The 5,606-nt window shown below is 35.2% G+C and overlaps 1 long non-coding RNA gene across 2 annotated transcripts; it reads right to left on the bottom strand.

The window, feature by feature from the left end:
* Positions 1 to 2,302: 2,302 nt before the first annotated feature.
* LOC110895128 lies at positions 2,303 to 4,345 on the bottom strand. 2 transcript variants are annotated; one of them, XR_002566910.2, is made up of 5 exons: positions 4,018 to 4,345; positions 3,831 to 3,922; positions 3,048 to 3,299; positions 2,882 to 2,965; positions 2,303 to 2,552 (listed from the first exon to the last, which is right to left on the bottom strand). It is a non-coding gene; the product is annotated as an uncharacterized LOC110895128 (long non-coding RNA). The 2 variants fall into 2 exon arrangements; XR_002566912.2 differs by lacking the exon at positions 3,048 to 3,299 and having other exon boundaries at positions 4,018 to 4,342.
* Positions 4,346 to 5,606: the final 1,261 nt, after the last annotated feature.

Below are 5,606 nucleotides of genomic sequence, written 5' to 3'. Positions count from 1 at the left end.
GGGAAAGGTGCATCAGCCAGGATAAATGGATAATGTTACTATGTTTAAGACAATTGATAGCGAACTTGTTCTCGTTATACATTAATAAACAAAGATGTCTACTATATCTAAGCATAGTTAAAGCTGTTAACAGATCTAAGCATAGTTAAAGCTGTTAACAAATCTAAACATACTAATCTTTTTTAGATTAACTACATCAGCAAACGCAGCAGTAGCCACAACATAAAGATCAAGTGTAGCTAACATATCCCCCTACTTGTGGCCTAGTGGTAGGAGGTTTGGGTTTTCAAATGAAGACTCAAGTTCAATTCCCACTTGTGTTATATTGGGGTGGATATAGGCAATGAAGAATTTGGACTATGCCTTGTGTGAGGTTGTCAGTTCGATTCCCGAGCAACTGGGTTTTCATCCCACTGTGTGTTACGCCAGAGAGTTCTCCTCTTGTGGTGGCACAACGACTGTCAAGTGGCAGCCGGCGGTATGGTTTCCCATGGGAAAGCCCAAACTTTGAAGCCAGTGGGCTCGGTTAAGACAACATAGTCTGGCCAAAGTGGGGCAATACAAGACTCTCTAATTTAAAGAGTGTCATAACCTTATACATTAAGTTTACCGTTCAAAAAAAAATTGTAGCTAACATGTCTGATGTAGACAACATCATGTTCTACATCCAAAAGACTATGCAATGTATATTGGGCCACAAGCCCATAACATAAACCTGCGTTAACTGCAAAAGACCCCATGCAATGCCGAATAGGCCATAACAAAAACACTTTTTTAACGATAGAGGTGTGAAGAAAACCGGGTACAAAATTGTAACTAATTAAAATACCTGTATAAAACGGTTTTTTTTAATATATGGGTATTCTATAGTCGAATTTGAACCCTATCGTACCGGTAGGGTTTATATTTTGATCTCATGTCTAGAACCATACCCGACTAGTACTCGAAACTGGTGATTTATTAAACCCAAAACCGTTTTTTATACCTGCAACCGGGTTTTCTAATATCCACTACCGGGTATTACCGTTTGGGACCATTTTTCCAACATTATAGCCGTTAGAACCTCTATTTTTTATATATATTTCTACCCCTCCCATATGTAAGTATAAATAGTTAGTGGGAGTTTTGGTTTAATCACAACACTCAAAAACTCAAAACCGCACTATAAACACTTTGAAAATGGCTTCCAAAAGTGCTACTTTTCCGATGGTGTGTGTTCTACAGCAAGCAAGCAAACCAACTGTTGTGGAAGTTATTGCTAGAACGAGAAAAAAACTATTTGGTCACATTTTGTGTCATGTAAAATGTCAAGTGGTCCGAACAAAGCTCGATGCACACATTGCGTTGCTTATTTAAGTCAGATTCAAACTAGACTTTGAAAAAGAAACCATTTAGAAACGTTTAGTATGGTGTTGAAAAACATTCCAGATCGAGGTCAAAAAACGTCAACCAAGTGATATATTCGATGTTGATGCGGTTTGCTAAACAGTATGGCAAAATTCGTAATTCAAGAGAGTTTATCGTTCGACCACTTCGACCCCACAATTGACACATCGCATCCAATAAAACTCTACAACCGCGCTAATTTAACGGCATGGTTCTAAAAAAAAATTCTAACTTTTTCAAGGTTCAAAGACACTTTTATTCTAACTAGTGAATTTCATCGTCGCGCGTTGCGCAAATACTAACGGATACTTGAATTACTAACGATATTTGCATTAGTACCCTTCTGTGTTAAAAGTTGGTTTGTAACATTCAAAATGTGCCTATAAAGTGGCCAGATTACATGGTTTTAGTGTCAAAAGTGTGGAGTTCACATGCACTACTATACGCTTTTCAAAAGGTGTTGCTTCCTTATTGTCCTCAATTTCAACCACCAGAACAGCTTAGAAATACGTTTAGACAAACTTAATGATAGTAGCTCTAATATATACCAACAGTTATTTAATGACAGAAGCTCTAATATATACCAACGGTTATTAGGCCCTCTGTAGTGGGGCTGCATATCACGCTGGTGCCATGGCGCCCCATAGCGCCCGGCTACACCGTTACGGCCGATGCTATGGGGTAAGTTTTTTGCATCCCCGCTATGTATATCACGGCGTTACCATTCCTTCCCCACTCACACACATATATATAAAGCCCCATAACCCCCCCCCCCCCCCCCCTCTTTTACACAATAACCACTTGTCACATAACCCCCCACTATGGGGCTCTACCACTACACATGACCTTAAATTATACATTAACAACTTCATATAAGCTTACATCAACATTGAATGACATTTTTTTCCTAGGCGAATTGACTCCTTAAGTTTTTCTTTTTAAGCAACAAAATTCTCGTTCAACTCCCAAAACATTTATATCAGTGGTTCTAGCTAGCAAGTTGCTAGCACAGAACTCCAAACCAGGAAAAAAAAAACACCCAAAAGTAACATCACCTAAAAAGTCATACCACTAACTTACTGGAATGTTGAAGGATAGCCATTTCTCCCATTCCAGATCTTGTCTTCGTGCTCAATGTTTGACCCATGGTTACTCATACGGTCACTCTGCAACATATTTCAAAAGGGTCACTTATCAACATATTATTTTTACCAGGTGGGGCCTGATTTTATGTGTTGTAAAACATATATAAACTTTTTTAAGTTTATAAATACACAGTAGAATGGCCACAAAAAAAGATTATAAAAATGACCAGAATAAATTAGCAATCATACTTTTAAGTAGGATAAAAAAAACCGTAACTATTCAGATATTTATGAAGCTTAATGTCAAATGACACCTTCAGCAAAAATTTCATATTATGTTTGTAAAAGATTTAATGTTTGTTAGGTGAAACTAACAGCCCGATGTAGTTATGAGTTCCGTATAATATTACCTGATTAACAAATGTTCTTTGAATGGGACTTTTATCATCACCTAACTGCAAAGATCAGTAAAATGCAGTCTAGATAAATGAAATCTGCAAGAATGAGAAACTGAGTGAGTGAAAGAACTTAAACAACTGGAGTTTTACTCTGATCTCAAAGACTTGCATACCATACCAAAGAATCAAAAGAATTGTAATTTTCAGTTACTCTTCTTACATCTCAAACAGTCTCTCTGTCTCTAAAATCATCATGTTCAGCCTATGCTACTCCTAAGTCCAAAACACTATATGAAAAGGTTGTGCTGCTTAAACAGATGACCCATTTCAATATTACAGCAGTTCGCAATCCTGGTAGTTTTCAATTAGCATATAGATGCATCCAACCTGCTTTAACCCACTACCTAAGTTGCCATCTCGCCACCACCAACTGAAAAATAACTTCATATTCTTGAGAGAACCTAAAATACATTAAACTATGCATAATAGAGATGCTGGTGATATTGCTTTCGGCAGCCGTGAGCCGTGAGAGAGTGCATAAAGTGAAACTGATAATATTTGATATTTGTGGGGATCTCTATTCAAAACCCTAGCACCTAAATATCCTTAAATTTGATATTTGTGGGGATCTCTGTTCTGCCTAAATATCCTTATATTTGAATGTAATTCAGCACATTCTTGAATATAATCAATTCCTTGTCAATTTATTCCTAGACTTCTTCTTTTGGCCAAAACAGAGATCCCCACAAATATCAAATTTAAGGATATTTAGGTAACATCCAGGACTCCAAATGAGAAGAAACACACATATTGCATTTCATCAAACACATAGAAGGCATCAAATCAAATACAAAAATTAGAAAACATAGTCTACGTTGAAAAGTTGTTCAAACACACAGAAAATGCCCAAAACCAGTAGTATAATACACAAATCCAGCATTCATCAAACAATATACCTAACCTGGCTAAATAAGAAGCCGGGAAGGGAATTAGTGATTGCAGATGGCCTTCTTCTATTGTCGACCTCTACGGATTCATCATCGCATCTTTTATCTGTCAATTAAGCACATTGATCATTAAAACCTCTTTCTTAAAAATTAGATATCGAAGAACATAGTGATAACCAACAACAACAACCATATGACAACCTGAATCGCCGCCGGCATCCTTGTGATACCCACCCGCCGTCTCTATTTTGACTTCCTGCCACCACGCCGTCACCGTTCATGGCGGAACCGACACCACCGACAGTTTCTACATCTTTGATTGATAGGAGGCGAGCACGTGCCCGGTGACGGGAGATACAGCGGCTCCGGATCTCTCTTGTATCTTCTGCATATGTCTTTCTTCATCTTCTCCCCAATCTCTCTTCAACTTCTCCCTGAGTCTCTTTTGTTAGGAAGACAGTTGAAAGATGAGAAGTGTCATGCTAAAACACGTGGAAAGCAGTAAGACACAGAGTAGTTTTTTACTATTCATTCCAGCATTCCTTTATTAATATTATAAATATAAATATAAATATAAATATAAATATAAATATAAATATAAATATAAATATAAATATAAATATAAATATTATAATATAATATAATATAATATAATATAATTATAATATAATATTATAATATAATATAATATAATATAATATAATATAATTATAATATAATATAATATAATATTATAATAATTAATTAATTAATAATTAATAATATTAATATTAATATTAATATTAATATTAATATTAATAATAGACTAGGTTATATACCCGTGACCTTCACGGGGTTATGGATTATTTTAAAAAAAATCTATATCTATAAAAGTTTTTTTTTTTATGATTTATAAGTAGGGATGGCAATGGATCGGGTTTGGGATGGTTTAGGAAACACCAATCCTAAATCCGGTTAGATAAGCTTGTCCCAAACCCGTCCCAAATTCCGTCGGGTTTCTAGCGGATAAATACCCATCTGGCATCGGGTATACCCGCGGGTTTCGGGTAAACCCGTTAATTAAAAAAATTCCCCGTTAGGTATACCTGCCCCAAAACCCATAATCGTGGCTATCGTCTTTCTATCAACATGGTGAAAAAACATGTTGAAATGAACATAAATTGTTGATTACCACCATATGAAAAAAATACAATATGAAAACATGAAGAGCAGTAATTTAAAACTACATTGTGAAGTTGAAGTTTCAAGAAATTCAAGTGGAAATGCATGTGAAAAGATGAATCAGGTTTCAATTGCTTATAATCTGTGGGTTCGATTCATTTATGTCCAAATATCATCTAATTAATACTTTTTGTTCTTGTGATAAGTTGATGAATTTAGGATCAATGTCGAACTTCTATTCTCAAACTAACATTAACCATCAATTCAACATGTTTATAACATACTTACATCTTTTTTTCTTACTTAAGACAAGAAACAAGTCAGCAAAAAGATTTTTTTATCCAGCGGTCACAAGTTTTACCATTCAAGAAGAGGTAATTAACAACTAAAATGTCCAACATTCACTTCAAACAAAATAGTTTTATATTAAAAAAATACCAATTTTACATAACCCTTTCTTAGAAAAGAAAAAAAAACAAAATTGACAATTCACTTTCAAAGTGATCGTGTGTTGAGGCATAGCTAGCAATTCACTGTAAATACATTACTTTCTCCCAAAACATCGAATTTCTCCCAAAAATAAACACACACAAAAAACAATTCGACAAACAGCAAATGTGAATAAAGTC

This window comes from Helianthus annuus, chromosome 12 (genome assembly GCF_002127325.2).
Source record: "Helianthus annuus cultivar XRQ/B chromosome 12, HanXRQr2.0-SUNRISE, whole genome shotgun sequence".
NCBI lineage: Eukaryota > Viridiplantae > Streptophyta > Magnoliopsida > Asterales > Asteraceae > Helianthus > Helianthus annuus.
This window is presented reverse-complemented; position numbering and strand designations above follow the sequence as displayed.